This window comes from Pogona vitticeps, chromosome 10, assembly GCF_051106095.1.
Source record: "Pogona vitticeps strain Pit_001003342236 chromosome 10, PviZW2.1, whole genome shotgun sequence".
NCBI lineage: Eukaryota > Metazoa > Chordata > Lepidosauria > Squamata > Agamidae > Pogona > Pogona vitticeps.
Window position 1 is genome coordinate 2199767 of NC_135792.1, and position 22557 is coordinate 2222323.

General features: G+C 40.6%; 1 protein-coding gene and 1 long non-coding RNA gene across 2 annotated transcripts in view; one reads left to right on the forward strand and one right to left on the reverse strand.

Moving 5' to 3' along the window:
* The first annotated feature begins 436 nt into the window (after window positions 1-436).
* The window catches only part of ZFHX3 (zinc finger homeobox 3), a 190786-nt gene continuing 168665 nt past the window's right edge, over window positions 437-22557 (forward strand). Inside the window, exon 1 of the mRNA XM_078380434.1 lies at window positions 437-4271. The gene's annotated coding sequence lies outside the window, so the exon portion shown is untranslated. The remainder of the gene's footprint in view (window positions 4272-22557) is intronic.
* LOC140702167 (uncharacterized) lies at window positions 518-11259 on the reverse strand. Its single transcript, XR_012081230.2, has 2 exons — window positions 9139-11259; window positions 518-7902 (listed from the first exon to the last, which is right to left on the reverse strand). It is a non-coding gene; the product is annotated as an uncharacterized LOC140702167 (long non-coding RNA).

Here is a 22557-nt window from a genome sequence, read left to right on the forward strand (position 1 = left end):
TGTCAGCCATTGCTCAGCCCCTTTGGTCACGCAGGGGAGGGGGGTCAAAAGAGGCAGGAAAGGTGGCTTCCCTCCCTGCCTGGAGAGAATTGGGCCCCGTGCTGAGGGGAGGAGGATGGGGAGCGGGTGTGGCGGTTGCTCCAGAGCCATGGCGCCCCTTCTTCCGGCCTGCCGATGACCCCTGTGGCGTGGGGTGCTGAGGAGGACGAGGGGGGCGGCCCCCAGCAGCCTGGCTGCTCTGAGAGAGGCCTCAGGCGGGAAGGCCAGACCAGGCCTGCCTCTCAGCGGTAAGCACCAGCTCTGCCCGGTGGTTGCCATGGTTGGTGCTCCTGGGCTCTTCTGGGCAGGGGGGGAGGAGCCCCCTCAGCCTTAGGCCTCTTTCTTAAAGGCCAGTTTTTTTTAAAAAAAAAGAAAAACAGAGGAAAGGAAAGGGGGAGGAGGGAAGGAGGCTGCCACTGGAAAGCATCTGCACCAGAATCCTAACAAGATCGTTTCACTTTTAAGAGGGGGGGGGGAATACATTTTTGTACTTTTATTGATTTTCAATATTGTACAAACGCAAGCCATGTAAAGCAATAACATAGAAGAAGATACAGCCATTGAAAAACAATTACAGATCAAATGCCCAGTTCCTTTAATCAGACTGCAGAACCAACTGCTTTTGCCGGGTCAGGGAATAGAAATGATCGAGCTAAATGGAAGAAAAGCCAAGAATTTAAAAAGGAGCATGTCGTCCCAGGGGGCTGTGGGGGCTGTGCATTCTGCATCACAGCTCCTGTGGGAATTGCATGTGGCCAGAGCTTCACCTCTCCTCTCCTCTGGTAGTGCCATTCTGCTATAACAATCTCCACCTAGCAAGGGGTACAGTAGGTGAGGCACCCCACCACATTTCTGCTAAACCCCCAGTGCTGCCTGAGTCCCCTCAGGAACATCGTCTCTTTCAAGCTTTTATGTCTTCCACAAAAATGTTGTGTGTAAGAGAGACAGACAGACAGAATGCTGTTTTGCCAAATTTCAAGCCTGAGAGGAAAACAAGAGGGTTTTTTTTGTACAGTTGTTACCTTCTTAACAAAATTATTGTGCAGTAGCACATTTACTGATACATTATGAATTATTATCATAAATAATTAAGACTCAACAACTGTTATGTAAATAAATTAACAAACTACATTTTATGATACATTTACCCTAGGCTTATAATGGTTGGGTCACATTCCTACTGAGATCCTTATCTGTTCACTGACAATTATCTCTTGAATTTACTGGATATTTCTGGTACAGAACAACTTCATCAGTATACAGCACTGATGAAATTACTTCAAAAATAGCTCTCTTGAAGGCATTTCATCAGTGCTGTACCCTACAGATGTTTTCTCTGTCTATTTACAACAATACCCATTCAGAACCCTTAGGTGTTTGTGTTCTTGCTGTGACCCCATTGTCTGCATTTCATACACTAATGTCAAATGGGGTAAAAAATAAAAATACATAGCCAAAAGGCTTACCGTTTGATGGGACTAATACTGTCCAGTGTTGAATGTTTGTTTTGTCTGCTGTGGCACACAAAGATTGCCGGGTGGGGGCAGGAACAATTTTATTAGGCTGCCAGTCTATTTAAGTGCTGTACTCTAAAATTTGTTTTGTATTTAATAACATTTTAATATCATAATTTGTTTAATTGTATTAAATAGTATAGTTTATCATGTTTTTCATCAGTAAGTACCTGTATTTTAATCATTTGGTGGGGCACTTTGAGTCCCAGTTCTCAAAAAAATAATATTGAAATAAATAAACAGTATCTTAGTGCACAGCAGTTGTATTTCACAAAGCTGAGAGAGCGTAGTGCAGAAGTACCTGCAAGCTAGCATGAGTGTTCTGCTTCTTCAAGCAGTTTCTCTTATTTAAATATGGCTGTTCAATGCACAGAGGATGAGATGGCTGGACATTGTCTGCGAAGCCACAAACATGAATTTGACACAACTGTGGGAGGCAGTGGAAGATAGGAGGGCCTGGCATGCTCTGATCCATGGGGTCACGAAGAGTCGGACACGACTAAACGAACGTTCAATGCACTTTGGTGTTTTTATAAAAGTTTTAAGTTTCTCTTATCCATCGTGCAAATAATACTTTTTAGCCTCAGTGGTGCCATGGAAACTGGTAGCGTATAGCATAAAGAAATAATTTTATATCTTAAAACTATGATGTGAAAATTACAGGCTGTGCCCATAATTCTGGCATTTTTGCGGTCTGTGCTTTTGATGTAGGAATTGTGGCATCCAGGGCTATCTTTGTAGTCACTGCTTAGGAAACAGCGGGTAAGAGAATACTGACTTCTGATCTCTGTAAAGCCTTTTTAAAAACCCTCTGGACACCTAATCACCAGGTGGATCATCTACATGAGGAACGTAAATAATAGTCAGCATAGGTCAGGAAGAGATTTATAATAAAAAATGATCATGTGTCAACCAAAGGTGGGCAGTTTCCCATATCAAGAGTTATCCTACATTCACAGCCCTCTTCCCATGTAACAATGAATTAATGTAGATGGAGCGGCAGAATCATGCCACTACTCTTCTGCTCCAGTGCCCATTCTATACTGTTCCAAGAAGGTAAAGACTGAGTTGTCTATGTGCAATAAACTTTGTTAAAAATAGAGTCCCTGGTAACACCTTTCAAAAAGTCTGGCGAAGATAAGAGTGAGGACAATGTTTACCCTTTTGAGACATGCATTTTGGAGTACATAAAGAGAGCTTCAGACTCACCACGAAAAAGGGAGGCTGGGAAAGCATTGCAATGCCTGTCCTGGAAGTGATGTATATGGAGAGAAAGAAAGACGGAAGAGCCTTTTTTGCTGATCTTGTAAGCAATGCTTCTATTTTATGAGGGTCCAGGCAGGCTCCTTGCACCTCCATGATGGAACCAGGAACCAAAGAAGCAGATGGAAAATCTGTCCCCAGGGGTGGTGATTGATTTAACTAGTGAACCTGTTGCTGTCTTGAGGACGCAGGGCTGGCATACTGGCACTAGAAGCTTCCACTGCAGTTGCCCTCTGCCCACATTTTTGCAACATGAAGATTACACCGCTCCTCCTGTTGGCAGCCTTTCCTGCTACGTGCAGAAGAGTGGTGATGATAAAGCACTGGGTGCATATAATTATGTAGCAGCAGAAGAAAATATGTGTCTAGGCTCAAAAAACAGTGAGAAATGGCTTGTTGCAATCATAACATGGTTGAAGATGTAAGCAGAAAAGTGAACAGGATGAGCAGATAGCAGCAGAGGATTTTGAGTTGAGCCGAGGCATAGGAATGTCCTCTGAGGCAGAAGTATGGTAATTCATAATTGAAAAGGTTGAGACAGCAGCTCTCAGATTGCTTTTTATCTGGTTCTGAGGGGCAACTATGGAGGTTTACTCCCAATTCCACCAATAGATTTCCTAATGGTAACACTTTCTCCCAAGCCATTGCAGGAACCAGTGCTACTCCATTGTCCTCTAGTAAAAAGGAGAGGAGGAGGTGTTTCTGTTGCCCCTTCTTGCTTCAGCGGTGTCTGCCTCTGCCTCAATGCTGTCTTTCTGCCTTGTCATGAAAACTACCTTCCTGAAGGCTTCTCCTGGAGCTTCATCAGGTTTGCAGGCTCCTGCAACACTTTTTGCTTTCCTTCCCTTTTTGCTTTTGTGCCATATCCTTTTATATCATCAGCCTGCAGGCAGGGGCTGTCTTGTTTTTTAAACTGACTGTATGTAGTCAGTTTCCAGGAGCCTTTTTCATAGGGGAGTGGCATAAAATGTTTGAAATAAAAAATATAAATACATTCTAGCAATATTGAAAGCCTTGGTGACTGGGTATACCTTCTGTGGTTTTCCTGTGAGAAAACACAATTGAGCTGATGGTTTAGAAGTGATAAGAAAGTGACAGGGAAACAGACTGAAAGGAAAATGTGACAAGATCATAACAATGATTAAGAAAGTTCTTAACTCTCAGGTAATCTAATGTTTATTGTCCCAGCTAACATCTTTTGAGTCTTTTGAAACTTTTGATCTTTTCAAATTTCCACTGTTTTGCTTTTGAATATATCATATCATCTTTTTTGTGAGCTTTATCTGGTATGCCCCAATTTTCAGATTATTAAAACAGAACTCTTCCCCCTTTTTTTAACATTTGCAGATGATGAAAAGAAAGACCTTCTACCACCTTTGACAAAGGACAAGCGTTCTTTCCACATTTGAGTGGAGCGATGTTGTTGCCACAGCTTTGCCTCAATGGCTTGTTGAGGTAGGTCTCAGCATTTAATAGCCAATTCTATGCCAATTCAAGCTATCAAGTAAATGTGCATAGGATTGCAGTCTAATTTTTTAAAAATTTTGATGGTGGTGTGGTTTGTTTGCTTGCTTTTGCTTTCCTAAGTACCTGAGGTATAGTGGAACTGCTAGATTACTGGTGATGAAACAGCCACAGGACTTTCAAACATGGATTCCGTTGATCCCTGCTAACTGAAGGGATCGCAGACAGGTTTTTCAAAAAATGGATTTATGAAACAAAAATATGTTACCTGTAGAATTCTTAGGCTCCCAGGCCTAGAACACCTCCCAATGCTTCCAGAAGCAGCACTACAAGACTGTAAAGCTTAAGAGACTGAAATCCACCTTTTATGGGTGTGTGAGGAAGAAGGAGGAAATTGCAGTTGATTTGATACAGTGTGTCAGCTCATGAAAAATTTATTTGGATAAATTAGTGTGGAAGTTGCATAAAATGACACAAAGATTTTACTTTGAAACAAAAGAAATAAACATTACTGTTGCTGAAAGTTACAATTCTCTTGTGACTGTTGGATGAATTATCCTGGCCATTTTTGAGAAGAATTTGTTAGTGGGAATAAACTGTTGTGAGGCCATTTATTTCCCTTCCAAGTTGCAGAACCAGCCAATCACTATAAACTTCAGTTTTCTCTGGCTTCAGCAGTAGGCAGCTGACTCAGCTGCATCTGGTAATCTATCATGACCAAAGCTGGATAGGTGCAATATGGTAGGGCCCAAGAGAAGTAGAAAAGATACAGAGCTTGTTGCCATCAGAGAAACAGATCACACTGAGCTGCAAAATCTCTATAAGATTCTATAAAGTGGGTCTTACCTAAAATAGAGCAGCTTCACCTGATGCAACCTTTGGGACTGAGGGGCAGGGAAAGAGACAAGCAAATGTTATAGAATAACACCTGGATCAGACTGAAGAGCTGCTCACTCCAGTATGTCCTCATAATAGTCAGCAGATGCCTCTGGAAAGCCCATGTGCAGGAACTACTAGTGCACTTACGTTTAGCAGCAACTGGCATTAAAAGGTATATTGTCTCTGACAGAGGATGAAATACATAGCTATCATGGCAAGCAGCTGCAAGTTAGCTTTATCTTTCATGAGTCTGTAACTCTTGTAAAGCCATCTGATCCGTACATCTTGTAGAATAGTATGTTACAGTTTAACAATGTGCTGTGTGGAGAAATACACCAGTTTAACTCTTCTGCACATCTCAGTATCTAGCTTCAGCTGATGACTCCCTTGGGTTCTCTTACTATAAGAGACGGGAGAAAGCCTCTCCTTACTCGCTTTCCCTGCACCGTGCAAAATTTAAATTTTTCATGCCCCCCAACTCACCTTTTTTTCTAAGCTGAAGAGTAGGGCACTTTTGTAACCTTTCATTACAGGGACTGGCTTCAGTCCCCTGATCCTTTGGGTTGCTTTTTGCTACACTGTTCGTCTCTACCATGTCCTTTTCAAAGTGGCAATTAGAACTGTATAAATACTTCAAGTATGATCACACGATGTATTTGTATAAAGGCATTTTTATAGTGGCAGTTTATTTTTCAATTTCTTTCCCAATGACTTTAAACATAGAATTTGTCTTTCCCAGCAGATTGTTAAGAATGTGAATATTTATGTTATGCTTGCATTTATATGAAATCAGTTTAAGCTGCATAAGGATTCAGTGTCATAAGAATGTAATCATGTAGTATAGTAAAAGAACACAAAGTTCACAAAAATCTGTGGCTTCAATTGTCATAATAGCATGTCCTAATAAACCCATATCTGTGTTCATATTAGGCATGAGGGAAATACATCCTGAATTTCATGTTTGTTTGTTTGTTTATTTATTTATTTATTTATTTATTTATTTATTTATTTATTTATTTATTTATATATATCCCACCTATCTGGTCAGTTAAGACCATTCATGTTGATGTCTGTGTGCATTTTTATGTTTTCCCTCCTCTGCAACCAGGTTTTAAGGGAATAATTTTAGAAAGATAATTTGTTTTCAAAAATTGTGGAAAGTAATTTTGCATGTATCCACCTGTTTCTGTCAAGTTGTTATTACAGTACTCAGAATTCTGGCTATTATATATCTATATCTAGATATCTAGATATATAGCTATAGCTATAGATATAGATATTATATAGATTGATGGGCTGTACAGAATGTATTGGATGCCTTGAGCATCATTTTGTGGAGTGGAAGGATACAGATTTAACAGAGAAATTTGAAAACTCAATCTGTGAATACTGGCAGTGCAGTTCAAGCATAGTCAACAACTTGTAAATTTAATTGACTTGAACAGGAGAATTTGGCATATGCTTTGTGATATTGTAATCAAGGAAATTTGAATTCAGACTTTGCTGGATCACACACTTCTATTTTGATTTCTTTTTTGCCTTCCAACAGCTGCCATTTTCCTGGCTGTTCAGACCCCTAACTGTATACCAGTACATTCCCTGTTCTGTTGTGAAAGCATGGGGAGCCCAGGAAATTGAGTGATACTGTGGAGAAGTCTTGTCTGTGTGGGACACTTCATGTGGCACACCAAAGACACATGTCTTCAACTGTGTAGCTGTTCCTAATGTTTAGCTACTCTTTTTCCAAATAGCCAAGTTTATAGGAGAGAGGAAAAGCCTGAGTCATCAGATTGTTCTGCATTCAGAGAAGACTTGCATGTTACTGCTTCACCTCTAGCAGTAATGGATCTGATAACCTAAATCTATATTGTGCAATTAAATGCTTTCTTCTGTCCTGAATCAGTCCTGATCCTGAATTTTACTTTTAGTGGGGAAAAGAGCAAAATGTTTCTATTCACATTGTCCTTACTGTTCACAGTTTTATAAACCTCTCTTGTGAAATATGTCTACTCTTGCCTCTGTAACATTGGTTTTTGTATTCTCCCTTTCTTGGTCATGTTCCATAAGCATTTCACTCTGCAATTAAATCCATCAATTTGAAGCACGGACTTGGTTCAGCCTTGCAAACAATTTCACATGATTATTTCTCCACAGACATGTTTACTAATTTCTCTGCTTTTGTTTGTCTTGTGTGGACTGTTTTTTCATAAAAGTCATGTTGAAGCAATTCCATGTTGTCACTGAAGTAGAGACATGGCGATAAACTTGAATGACTGTATTTTTTTCTGGAATTTTTCCTTTCATGTAATGTTTCAAAAACCTGCTACTCCACACAACAGAGACAGCCTACTGGCCCTGGCAGTAAGATGAAGGAAACTGGCTGGAACACAGTTTTGTCATGAGTTTTTCAGAAATTACACATCCAAAGGAAAAAGTATGCTGCTTATGTCCTGATGTGCATAGTACATATGGAAAAACTTGGTGTACCCAGTAAAAGGGGATGGGTTGTCGGAATTTGGACAGCTTGCTTACAAGAAGGCAGGAAAGCACATTGGTCAAACTCTGACATCTTCCTTCCTTTCAGGAATTATTAGTATCCAACTCTTACAGCCAAGCTCGCCTTCTCAACTCTACGACAGTTCCTTTTGGAGATTTCTGTCCTATTTTGCTTGATCCATTTACTTGGAGAACTTGCTTGTTTTCACCAAAGCCCTTGGGAATACCATCTTCCCTTCTAATCTGACTGAAAAACAAGAAAAAAAAACTTTAAGCAGAAGAGGTTAATAAAGAGCCCAGCTCAGATGCCGAGAGATCTTAGACTATAGAAAATGACCACTTGCTGATTACCTGGACTTGGTTACTATACTAGTGAAAGGTGCCACACTCAAAGCAGGTCTGTGCAGCCTGTGCAAAGCGTAGAGCTCACAAATGGAGATCTGGCCAGAACAAGCTATGCTGAGCATTCTGCAAATACATCAAGAATGAAATATTCATAAGGCCTCTTGAAATGTCTGGTGCTACTGTTTTCTTGACTTCCCCATTCATATCCCTAAACATTCTTTCCTGCATATAAACAATATCATTTCTACTTCTGAGCCATTGTGGATAGATGGAACAAAATTGAGCAATGATAAAGCACACAGAATATTAAACAGAAGAGCATCAGCTCCATCAGGACGTCTTGCTTTGGAATGATGACCAACCACAGAAGGTGGAAGCAGGACACCCATTGATCCAAAAACCTGCTATTTTCCACACATGTTTAAGGAAACAGTGATGCAGTTCCCAGCCTTGGGAGTATCTTGCATAAACAGGACTTTTTAAAAAAAGTTGGAATGCAGAGGGAGTTTGTGTGTTTCTGTTCAACTCCTACAGAAATAGCTGGGCAGGCTTTCTAGATCCTTTATTAAAGGCAAATGTAATTCATGGCCTTCACATTCTAGAAAATCTGAATGGCTTCAGGAGATGGAAGATTAACCACTAGTTCTATCACATTGTTAATTCTGAAACCTTTCTCTCTCATAGTCTTGTGGGCAGATTTTGTTTGAGATTGCTCAAAAGCTTTTTGATGCACCTACAGTTACCTGTCCCATAGCTCTCATCCCCTTGTTCCAGATATCGGCACAGCATTCCCCCTGGCTTCAAGACCCACACATTCCCTCACTAGGAACTGCCAAAAAAATCCACATTGAAGCTCTGTCAGCAGCAGCTGGTGCTGTCTCAAAAGCTCCAGACTTGTTCCTCTTTGATTCTCTTTTGGCTGTGGTCCAAACTGTTTTCCTGTGATCGTTCCTCTGTCTTTTCTCATAATCCCCTTTTTAAACATCACCAGCAATTAGCTACTCCCCATCCCCCTCGGCCATTCTCCACACATACATGTACATTGAATGCCATCACTCCCTGTTTTGTCTTAGACTTAAAAACCCACAGCTTTGCATTAGCTGACAAAGAAATGATGAAAGGCTTTATGTTTACTCACTTTGTTAATGATGCTGGCCTTTTAAATATTCGGGCACGGCGTGATGCTCAAATCAGCTGGGACAACAGCATATTCGTAGGAAGGCAGTAAGAAGGAATCTAATGTTACCTCATTGCTTCGGTCTTCCTCCTTTGCTGTCAGCAAGCCAAGGAATCCCCCAAATGCTATTACGTATCAGATACCAGAACTGTGAGTCATATCTCCTTCTCAGAGCAATACGTCTACTGCCTCTGCGCATGGAATGGTGCGGGATGACTGCATGTCTTCCAAGGTGCCTTGGAAGAAACCAGATTGCCAGCTGCAGCTGTTTTCTTTCCGGCTAGTGCTTCATCCTTTGAACATTCTTATATTTTCTATTGTCTTTTTCTTTCTTTCTTCTCATTCTGCCAGTACATTGCAGATGCTGGCAATGGCAGCAGCAGCAATAGGTGCAGCAGCAAAACCAGCACGAGCTAGGTCCTTCTCGCCTTCTGTTTTTCCCTCTTTTTCCTTTCTTTCCTCCCACTCATTTATTTTGTACTGCAGCAGCTTTTGGCTGCTTACTCTTCCAGGCAAGATCACCAAAGACACATGACTCACTCATGATGAATAATCAATATCAATATTGATCCGTGGAAAATGTTTGTAAATTCGTGAAAAGAAAATCAGGAACGGGGGACAAGGAGGCTCGTGCGGGACGACAGTCAGATTCTAGCAGCAGCTTGTCATGGTGTCAGAATCACATTAGGAATCCATGTTGCACTGAATCTGATGCAACAGATCCAGCATTGTCTGCAAATGGCAAGGGAAGCAGGGAGAGGAGGAGGAGGAGGAGGAGGCGTAATCTGTATTTTCTCTTTTTTTTTACAGTAGCTTTCTCTGAAGAATTGAGAGGCAAGTGGCTGAGAGGCCTCTTCAGGGCCATGTGTTGGCTGCAGGCCAGCTCTGTTTTGTTTCCATCATCACATACTGTTCTCCAATTTGCATAAAGTTATACTAAAGTTTATTCATTTCATTTTGCCAAAGATAAAATATAGGAAATAATTATCCAGCAAATATATTTGCACTCTGACTCTCCTTGATGGTAATTTCCCACTAAGTTGTGGAACCAGGAAGAATAGTAATACTGTAGTGAGAAACAGTTGGAGATGAATGTTCAGAGGAAAAAAGAACTTAAGAGGTGGAGAGGAAGGCCTGGTGTCAGAGTGTGTTGTTTGCCAGATGTCGACAATAAGAAAGCAAAATCGAAACATCTATTTTATTCATGTTCGTACTTCAGTGAATATGTACCTACTTTCTGCATGCTCTAGCCAGAACAATCAAAATATTGTTGTTCTCCGTGTCCTAGAAATCTGGGGTCATGCCACCAATATGTATGCTACCACTTTGTTTTCTTCCTCTCTTTCCCATTTTATTGCATTCTAGGAAATGATCAATTTCTCCTTAACATACTCTAAAGCAGCTTTGCATGCAAGTTGATGAAGTTTTTACCAGCTGCTCATCCCTCTGTTAGTCATTATAACAAATGAATGAAGGCCCTTTCTCCATTTCCAAGGCATTCTTGCTTGGTCAATTGGAGACCATTCTTCTCTGTCATCAGGGGAAGAGCTCTCTTGGCTTGTGGAGGTGCTCCATGGTGAGAGATGTCTTCACCAAACTATGAAAATGTGATTTTGCCAAACTGATGGCAGGATATCAAACATGAAAGTGTGAAATCTCTTCTCTGTGTATAGGTATGTATAGAGAAGCTGTTCATCAGCTGACATCAGTAGGAAGAGGGCAAATTGATTGATTGATTGATTGATTGATTGATTGATTGATTGATTGATTGATTGATTGATTGATTGATTGATTGATACCTCCATCTGGCTTCTGATTAGCTTAATTAGCAGAGGCGTTTATATCACAAGGTGCTGCAGCTTATCACAGTTGCTCAGACACAGTTATAATTCTTCCAAGGCAGTTATAATTCTACATTTTTCTTGTGACATGGATTAATTACAGCTCTGGGTCTCCATGGAAGATGTGTATGAAAATCAAATTAAATATGAAAGAAAACTGCACAGTTGCCCCATGTATGAAGGACTGAACCAGGAACTAGTATGACTGAAGGTGCCAAGTGACAATTGTGTCTAAGCTCATCTGTACCTGACTTGCATGGGCTTCTTTCCTTCTCCATCTTAAGCATCCGATTCCGCGGCTTTCCCTCTCCCAGCTCTTTGAAACAAGGAAGTTGTCTGTTTATACGGAGAAGGACATGACAGTCGCTCACCTCTCTCACGTTATGTGCTCTGCAGACCACCTTGAGCAGACAAGCTGCAAAGACAATCAAGGAAGGTTTACTGATACTTGCAACAACTAAATTTTTCTAAGCACTGCATAGGACTCAAAAGATAATGCAATTTTTTCCCACAGGTTCATAATCTGATATGATACAAAAAGGAATTGGGAGGGAAAGCATAAGCAAACATTGGTATAACAGTTCTTTCTTGAGCTGATAGATGAGTCCAGAAGGAGTGGCCTTTATTTTGAAGCTGGTAGCAGACCCCAGTGCACCTTTAACTCCACAGACCCTGGCAACTGGCAGTTAGAGCAGGATATTATTTTTGGCAGGAACTAGAGAATCTGTTCTTTCTCAATGGATGAACATGTGAAAAGTGTCTTCCTCTTACCATGGCATTCTTCCATTACCAAGATGCCCCTGATCTATCTTCATTCCTAGGATAAAATTCTCTGCATTTCCAGGACAAAGTCTGTTGCTGATTAGGATTTTTTTATCAGAACATACCACTGTCTGTATATCCTTCATCAGAAGCTCTGATAATTGGTTTCAGTAATTTTCTTTCACATGCATTTCTAGAATGTTCTTTATAAATATTCCTTCAGTGTACAATGTGTGAACCTGAGATTTTTGCAGAACAAGCATCAAACTTTAAAACAAATGTTTAGACATAGCTGAGAAGACTACAAGTTGGAAAGTATATGCCCTTGAAGACCTAATATATGGTATGAATCTTTCACCCATCCCATATGATACTCTTACACTTAGTTGGTTAACCAGAATTCCATTTATTGACTTGTAGTTTTATTGTTTCATGGAGCAAGCTTGTGTGGTCTAACGGCAAACAGAGGACACCAAAGGAAACCATGTCAAAAATATTCCTCGCTTTTTCCTATCCCCTTACTTTATTATCGTCTCTCTTTTTGTCATTTAACTCCAATTATGGGATGCTAAGTGCTTTTGGAAATTTCATTGTTAATATCTTCTTACAGTGCTATTAACGTAAATCAACTTTAATAGTGTCCCAGCAAGTGTAAAAGCAATCAAAAATTCAGCACTCACGAATCATTCTGTAATTTCAGCATAAAATGTTAATAGAAATAATATCGAATACCATAAAATATCAGCAAATTCAACTTTAAATATAGGTGATAAATGATTTTTCTATCCTGAAAAATTCTATGGACTTCTTCATCAGGAATCTTTTTCCTGGCAATACCATATCACATCATACATGATCCAGGAACTCTTACCCCCCTCCCTTTGACCCCATATCACTCTTAAGGGGGAAAATCTGTTTGTAGGAATCTTTCCACGTCCAGAATCTAAAATCCAGTCACAGCATTCAGCAGCAAAGCAGTTTTAGTGTCCAGAATACAAGGTAGACATTAATTGATTTCCAAGCAGCAGACACCTGCCACTACCTTGCTGCCCTCAGGCTGCCCAGAAAAGCTCTCACTGCATTGATGTTGGCTGAGACTGGGAATTTCCCAGAAAAAAGGGCTTTAGTTGAGCTGGAATTAAAGCTGTAAATATCTATCATCTATTAATTAAGTTTATAAAGCCCTCTAGAGAGTCCGATGGAAGTAACATTTTTTGTGCTGCTCTTAATGCTCAGAAAAGCACTTGAGTTCCTGAAACATTCAGTCTGCAACAAAGACCGAATGTTTTAGGAAGTGAATGATCAGTCGTTTGAACTAGTGCAGGCTCCTGGCATGTCATCCAGCCTTCCCTTCCAGGGAACATAGGCAATAGATGTCACCCAGGCAATTCAAACACATCCAGAACTTGAATCACATCATAATCCTACATAGGTTTATTCAGAATTAAGTCTCAATGTCTCCAGCACAATTTTCTCCCCAGACTTATTTATGTTTAGTTATATTACTGTTGCTAACATAGTCAAACTTATTTGGAAATTAATTTCAAAACTAGGAAATTTAAAAACTAGGAAAATGGTATGGGGGAGGTAGGGCAGTATGGTTATTCTTTTGCAACAACCCTCCTCTTTTTATGGCATGTTTGTAATGAAGTTTAAAAGGGCAGGTATTAACAGCTGATTTAACAGTTTGGAATGACATGTTTTACAGTCCTGCCAAGACTCTACACATTTAGAGTCTCTTTGCCCATGGAAATCTGATCTATTGGAAAGAAGGCTAGGGCAGTTTCTAAAAAAAGTTTTACATGGGAGAGCATCAGCTGTCCTATATATTCTGTCTACTATTCTAAAACTTTCTAAACATTTTGGTGAGCTATAAATTAGTCTTTGGGCAGCCATTTCATTCTGCAGGGGAACTGGACCTGTTAGGATGACTTGTTCTCACAGGATGAAGGAACTGTAAGGATTCTTGATTTCCCTTTGGCAAGTTTCCAGCTGATATGGCTAGTGCTACTTTTGAAGCCCTAATTATTTTATGAGAAATGAAGTTGACTCTGATGATAGAGATTATTGCTCCTAAGTGCCCTCTCCCACTCTGCTAAGTCCAATCTGCTTCTTGGGAGAATGAAACAAGTTAGGAGACAACAAGAACATGAATAAAAGACATAAAAAGGCAAATGTAGTCAAACAGAGGTAACAGCTCGAATCCACTTTGTGGCAATCATAGCAATCAATACTCTTTGGTCACTCTGTGTCTTTGGGTGCCCTCAGGTGATTGGATGGGACCCATTTACCTTGATGTCAGCACTCATGATGCTTGCAGAGATAGTTTCTTTTGAAATGCGTCCTCATATTTTCCTTTACCTTCTTTCCTCCATTTCTCTTGGAATTTTAAATTATCAGCAGGCTGGGACTGACTGAACATAGCAGTAGACAGAAGAGAAGCTCTGGTTAGAGTGGCTACCTCTGCGGGTGAGCCAGAGCTTCTATCACTGCCACTAAGATGTGCACATCCATGTTCTCTCCAAGGGTTAGAGCCTCTCCCTAGAAACTGTTTTAAGTTCTCTACACAATTTTTCAGGCCTTGTGTTAGCACAGAAACCATCTTCATTCTCCACTATCTCTCAGGTTTAATTTCTGCCTGCCATGTTACTCTTAAGGAATCCAAGGTCTAAAAAGGAGGGAAATTGTAGCCCTAAGTTGAGCACAGTATAAATCAAAGTTTTAAAATGTACTCAGTAAACTTTTATTGTAATGAATTCATAGAAAATTCATTATAATTGAGAAGGTTCTAATTAAGATTTCTATGTATGTCTCTATAAACACCAATAAAGGAAGGGCAAAACCTTACTTTGTGAGTGCTAACTCCTGTTCTTCCATTAGATAAAATTCTAATGAAACTCTAATGAAGGCATCACACTTAGAAAAGGCTCTGTGGTACAAATGTTCTTAACTCATGCCTCACCTACACTATAGTTTACAAATGTTGCTTTTGTGTGGAAGATTTGTCAGGCAGTCATTCCTTGTCAGAGTTACATACATACTTATTTATGTAATGTTTATAAGCTATAAAAGCAAGAAATGAACTCTTCTCAAGGTTGTCTTACTAATGTGGACTTCCTGATGACATTGCCTACCCTCAGTTAGTGGTTTTGGTTATCCTTTGTTTTCACCCCTGAATCAAGGAAAAACAGGAATTTAGATGGAACCACTGCTGCATCAGAAGAGTTAGTAGAAAAAACACTATTTCAATAACCCTCATTACAACAGCCCCTTGTAAACTATTTAAAACAAGGCTTTTGGAAGGCTTTGGGGGAAAACACTGCCTCACCACCAGGAAGCTCATACAAAGACAATTTATTCAGGTTTTTCCCCAACGAAGACAAGAAGGCATCTTCTGTGCCTGACTAAGGTTGCCATGTTTCAGACTGTGGAAGTGGCCATTTATAATCCTGTCAAAGTTTTATAATATTACACATATTGATCAAAACCTTGCAGAGTGGCCACAAATGGACCTTTTCATTCATGTAGAGCATTGCATCCTAGCTAGTTTTGGAAAGTAACCAATAAATGCAGAGAGGCACTTGATATTTGCAAAAGCTTATGGAGGTTGTTTCTTTTCTCAAGTTCCAAAATGTACTGTTGTCTTGATTTAAATGTTAAGCTAAGAATCACCTGCTTAATCTGGAAATGCATATCCTAAGAAAGAAAGAAAGAGAGAGAGAGAGAGAGAGAGAGAGAGAGAGAGAGAGAGAGAAAGACTTGCTTCCCTAGTATCTTATGAGCTGGTTTCAGGTTTCCCAACCAATAGTCAAGCAAACTGCTTTCTTGCTTTTAATTAAGGGTATCTAAATCAAAATTGGATAAAAAGGACTGAGGGGTTTCATTCCTGCAGGTGTTGCTGAAATATACAAGGCAGAAGCAGCTGGTAATGAGTCAGTGAAAATGAAAAAGGGACATAAGTAGCTTCTTTAGCAAATCCCCTGGAAATGACACAGAGCCTCTTAGATCGATAGGACTCATCTAGCCAAGGGCCGCTGGGCCCACTCACACCTCGAGGGAGAGAGAAGGACAGCTACAGTATTACCTACGAATCTGGAGGAAAATCACATTTCATTATTTTCTTGCTTTGCCAGTATGGAAGGTGGCTTTTAAGTGCAGATTAGGACTTGAGAGAGAGGGAGACAGGAGAAACTGTGCTCAAGGAGTATGAATTTTGGGGACACAGTTCGGTATGAGGCTCAGATGTGTGCAGGATCACCTTTGAATGTAAGGGTGAACATTATGTATTTGGAGTGCTGGTCTTATCAGATTCATTTTACTTGAATTATTGGAAAGCATGCCACTTAAATGTCCATAAATGCCTCTTTTAGGTGCATCCTGAGACATTCAGTGGGTTTGGAAAGTCATGTCCCACTTGGCGTAAAGCTATTAGAATATGTATGAAATGCTGAAACAAACATGGTGTTCTGATTGCAGAACAAAATTAGCAGAAACTGCATGTAATGGCTTGGAATTATGAAACTGCACACTGTGCAGTGACTGTGACTATTGCCAACTGTTAGGAGTTGGGTGAGGAAGGCTACAGAAGACCATCAAGGTCTACTGTGAAATAGCCACAAGGGAACCCAGGCACAGCTGAAAGCAAAGAAGGCCTGGGGAACACTTCCTTCCTTCCTTCCTTCCTTCCTTCCTTCCTTCCTTCCTTCCTTCCTTCCTTCCTTCCTTCCTTCCTTCCTTCCTTCCTTCCTTCCTTCCTTCCTTCCTTCCTTCCTTCCTTCCTTCCTTCCTCTATTGTACATGTTGTTTCAGTGAAATAGTTCTAGAGTCTGCCAAATCTAGACTGTACGCCCTGCTTGCTGAGAAAAGATGAGGGATGCTAATTAAAGAAGCTGCAGTCTTTGTCAAGAAACTCATATTTAGGCCAAGAAGAAACCATCTGAAAGCTTTTTCTGTATAACAATGGAATGTTAGCCAAATTTGTTGCTTTTTATGGGCTGCCCTCACATTCAGTTATTATTAACATTCAGTGATCTGCTGGAGAAATGAACCGTAAAGTGGTTCTAGACCCACCCTACCCATACCCTCTGGAGGGCACTGAAATTGCAAAGGGTTTCCTTTATTGAATCTGGAGTCAGGGACACCAGTTCTGCTCTGAGAGCACACCCTGCTGGTCATCATGGGAGCAACTAATCCTAGGTTCAGAAATTCATAAATGGACAGCAAAAATGATCTACAGTGAAATAATATTCTACAGTGAATTGGTAGACAGAAGGCAGAATGTGCTACCAACAGAACTATACACGTCCCCATACAATGTGCTGTCATATTTTAGGGCCAGGATATAAGAGAATGTGAAGTTGGACGTGATGTGGGAGATGTGATCCACAGCTGATGATTAACATGGCTGCTGCAGACCACAAGTATTGTATTTCTACTAAGACCATGATCTGAGGACATAAAGAAATGTTTGCCCCTTATGTGCTTCTTCAGATGTGATAGTAGAGGGATTCATTCATTTAGTCATGTCCGACTCTTCAAGACCCCATGGACCAGAGCACGCCAGGCCCTCCTATCTTCCACTGCCTCCCGGAGTTGTGTCAAATTCATTTCGGTTGCTTCGATGACAGTGTCCAACCATCTCATCCTCTGTCGTCCCCTTCTCCTCTTGCCTTCACACTTTCCTAACATCAAGGTCTTTTCCAAGGAGTCTTCTCTTCTCATGAGATGGCCAAAGTACTGGAGCCTCAGGTTCAGGATCTGTCCTTCCAGTGAGCACTCAGGGTTTATTTCCTTTAGAATTGATAGGTTTGTTCTCCTTGCAGTCCAGGGGACTCTCAAGAGCCTCCTCCAGCACCACAGTTCAAAAGCATCAATTCTTCGGCGGTCAGCCTTCTTTATGGTCCCGCTCTCATTTCCATACATCATTACAGGGAAAACCATAGCTTTGACTATACGGACTTTTGTTGGCAAGGTGATGTCTCTGCTTTTTAAGATGCTTTCAAGGTTTGTCATCGCTTTCCTCCCAAGAAGCAGGCGTCTTTTAATTTCGTGGCTGCTGTCTCCATCTGCAGTGATCATGGAGCCCAAGAAAGTAAAATCTGTCACTGCCTCCATATCTTCCCCTTCTATTTCCCAGGAGGTGATGGGACCAGTGGCCATGATCTTAGTTTTTTTGATGTTGAGTTTCAGGCCATTTTTTGCACTCTCCTCTTTCACCCTCATTACAAGGTTCTTTAATTCCTCCTCACTTTCTGCTATCAGAGTGGTATCATCTGCATATCGGAGGTTGTTGATATTTCTTCTGGCGATCTTGATTCCGGCTTGGGATTCCTCCAGTCCAGCCCTTCGCATGATATATTCTGCATATAAGTTGAATAAGCATGGGGACAATATACAGCCTTGTTGTAGTCCTTTCCCAATTTTGAACCAGTCAGTTGTTCCATATCCAATTCTAACTGTTGCTTCCTGTCCCACGTATAGGTTTCTCAGGAGACAGATAAGGTGGTGAGGCACTCCCATTTCTTTAAGGACCTGCCATAGTTTGCTGTGGTCCACACAGTCAAAGGCTTTTGCATAGTCAATGAAGCAGAAGTAGATGTTTTTCTGGAACTCTCTGGCTTTCTCTATAATCCAGCGCATGTTAGCAATTTGGTCTCTAGTTCCTCTGCCCCTTCGAAATCCAACTTGTACTTCTGGGAGTTCTCGGTCCACATACTGCTGAAGCCTGCCTTGGAGGATTTTGAGCATAACCTTGCTAGCATGTGAAATGAGTGCAATTGTACGGTAGTTGGAGCATTCTTTGGCACTGCCCTTCTTTGGGATTGGGATGTAGACTGATCTTTTCTAGTCCTCTGGCCACTGTTGAGTCCTGTAGAGGGATAGAGGGTATTTAAGGAGAGGTAGGCTCATAATAGGTCAAACAGGAGATGACAAGAATAAACATTGACATCCTGGGCATCAGTGAACTAAAATGGACAGGAATTGGCGAATTCAGTTCAGACACTTATCATATCTACTGTTGTGGGCACGAATCCCGTAGAAGAAATGGAGTAGTCCTCATAGTCAACAAAAGAGTGGAAAAGCTGTACTGAGATATAATCTCAAAAATGATAGAATGATTTCAATACGAATCCAAGGCAGACCTCTCAACATCACAGTAATCCAAGTTTATGCACCAACCACCAATGCTGAAGAGGCTGAAATTGACCAATTCTGTGAAGACTTACAACACCTTCTAGAACTGACACCAAAGAAAGATGTTCTTGTCATTATAGGTGACAGGAATGCTAAAGCAGGGAGTCAAGAGACAAAAGGAACAACAGGTAAGTTTGGCCTTGGAGTTCAAAATGAAGCAGGGCAAAGGCTAATAGAGTTTTGTCAAGAGAACAAGCTGGTCATCACAAACACCCTTTTCCAACAACACAAGAGCCAACTCTACACATGGACATCACCAGATGGGCAATACCGAAATCAGATTGATTATATTCTCTGCAGCCAAAGATGGAGAAGCTCTATACAGTCAGCAAAAACAAGACCTGGAGCTGACTGTGGCTCTGATCATCAGCTTCTTATAGCAAAACTCAAGCTTCAACTGAAGAAAGTAGGAAAAACCGCTGGGCTAGTCAGGTATAATCTAAACCAAATCCCTTATGAATACACAGTGGAACCGAAGAACAGATTTAAAGAACTAGATTTGGTGGACAGAGTGCCCAAAGAACTATGGTTGGAGGCCCGTAACATTGTACAGGAGGCAGCAACAAAAACCATCCCAAAGAAAAGGAAATGCAAGAAAGCAAAGTGGCTGTCCAACGATGCCTTACAAATAGCAGAGAAGAGAAGGTAGACAAAATGCAAGGGAGATAGGGAAAGTTACAGAAAATTGAATGCAGACTTCCAAAGAACAAGAGACAAGATGGACTTCTTAAATGAACAGTGCAAAGAAATAGAGGAAAATAATAGAAAGGGAAACACCAGAGATCTGTTCAAGAAAACTGGAGATATTAAAAGAACCTTTTGTGCAAAGATGGACATGATAAAGGACAAAAATGGTAGGGACCTCACAGAAGCAGAAGACATTAAGAAGAGGTGGCAAGAATACACAGAGGAATTATACCAGAAAGATCTGGATGTCCCAGACAACCCAGGTAGTGTGGTTGCTGACCTTGAGCCAGACATCCTGCAAAGAGAACAAACCTATCCATTTTGAAGGAAATCAACCCTGAGTGCTCCCTGGAAGGACAGATCCTGAAGCTGAGGCTCCAAAACTTTGGCCATCTCATGAGAAGAGAAGACTCCCTGGAAAAGTCCCTGATGATGTGAAGGAAAGTGTGAAGGCAAGAGAGAAGGGGATGACAGAAGAGGAGATGGTTGGACAGTGTCATTGAAGCGACCAACATGAATTTGACCCAACTCCGGGAGGCCATGGAAGACAGGAGGGCCTGGCGTGCTCTGGTCCATGGGGTCACGAAGAGTCAGACACGACTTAACGACTAAACAACAACAGGCTCATAATACCTTTGTGGTTTTTTTTTTAATATTTAAGACTAACATTTTCAGTAGGTAAGTTGGAAATTAAATACTGACTTGTCTCAGGGTTTAAAGGGATCATTACATAGCACAGATTCAATAACATTATTCTTCAGTTTGTGTCAGCAGCTTCCATTCCCTTACTTAGAGGACTTCTGTGGCCCAGAAATATTGGGGCCCCATAATTTCCATTGTACTGTCACTCTGTTTGTTGCTCTCTCTTTATTATCCTTTGCTCCACAAAGGCTGTTGTCTTTAGAAGGCTCTCAACACAGCTGCTAAGCTAAGGCTGAAGCCCTGTTTGGTATGTGACTGGTTATTAGGGTTAGCTGAGAGAATGTGCATTTATTTACTGAAGGTACTTTATAAATCAATACCTTGTTTTTGAACTGAGGTCAATAGGAATAACTCAGAAACACAACAAGCAACTACAGCAGCTCTAAAACAGCACTTTCAACTTATTGATTTTTAGAACAGTATCTTTTTCCTTGTATTGTTCACACAAACTTGAATATCAGAAGTCATAATGAATGTATAAGTAAATAATTAAATATATAACTCACAACAAAAAATGAAAATGTCAAGAATGTAACTGAATTGGGACTGTGTTGTCAGAATTATGCAGGACTTAAAACACTATTTGGGTGAAATACTTTGAGTACCACAAATCACCACGTGTTTTTTATTTTCTTTATCATCTGTCTGAAGCGCCAACAGGCAATGGCATTCATTTAGCCAGATTAAAAATCAGATATATATCATTAATATCTTTTTAATGATGGAATGGTAACATTTACTTTTCTCTGGCAGCAACTGCTAGAACCTATAATTACACTTTGCATGGTTTGAACATAAACTTACATTAAATGGTAAATGTTGGTGGTTCTAGTCCCCACTGAACTGAACAAGCTTAATTTGATGTAAACATGCATAGGATTTGACTGCAGATACGTTAAGATGTGCCTCGTTTGTACCTTTATTAGCTTGGTGAGAAATCTGTCACCAACCTCTGAGCCTCTGTATGAAAAGTGGGACCATTTTCACTGTAAAATGTAATATATTGATGTAATTAATTGGGGAGTATTATGAACCTTTGTGAGCAGTTTTTTTTAAAGGGGAAGAAGGAATGGACACTGCTGAATTAAAGTACAAGAATTGCTCTGAGAGTACATACTTTAGATATGGTTGTTATCTATAGAAGGCACCCAAGCAATATACACTTGCCCAGCAAGAGCCGGTTGACTTTTATCCCAGGGGGGAAGTAGTGGGATGCAACACCAAAACTCTTCACTCTTCCTGCAGGTCTTATTCTCCACCCGTAACCGAGGCCAACTGGCATGTACTGTATGCCCATATTTCCCCAGTCTGTCTTCATAAGATCCACAACATTTCAGTCATCCTTTCTGTGTCTCAGCTCTCATATACAATATTGTCTCGTTTCACATGGAGTGGCACTGAACTCTCCCTACAAAGGAACCATGTCAGCTTGTAGCGCCAAATGAAATGAAGGTCATTGGAATTCTGCAATGTACTTGGTGGGCTTTAAGCTGCTAAATAATCTTTTGTTGCTTTTATCTCTAGACTAGTATCTACCTGCTAGGAATATGGTATATTTACAGAATTTCCAAAGTGGCAGAGGTCTTTAAGGCCATCAAATCAATCCCTGTGTTTGATTTGGGGAATCCGGAGTTATGTGTCCCTAACAGATGGCTGCCTGGTTGCTGCTTGAATATCTCTATTGAGTAAGAGCCCACTATCCCTGTCAGTAATGGATTCTACTGTCCAACTGCTCTTTCTATCAAAAGGCTTTTTCTATTAAATCTACTCTCTATAACTTAAACTTATTAGATATAGTTGTGTCCTCTGCCTATCGACCCACTTCTTCAGTTTTCCTCTTGGACATTGTTGGCTACACATGACAATAATGTAGAGAAGCAAATTTGCTTCAACTTGTGTCTCATCCCAGTGATAATTTAGGATGTACCCCATTTGGGGGCTAGCAACAACCCCTCCTTAGCTACCAAGTTTAGCAATTTGTCATCCTTCCTAGAAACTCTAGTTGTCTACATTTACTGTCTTAGATGAACTCCATGATCTCACCTTCAGGTGTTAAGAATTGCTAAGGGCCATCAGAACCTGTGTAAATTACAGCCACGCAGACAGCATGTTGAAAAATCAATAAGTAATGAAATAGTACTGCAGCAGAGTAGCCAAGAGAGCAATGGGTGGAAAAATCCCGAGGACTCAGTTT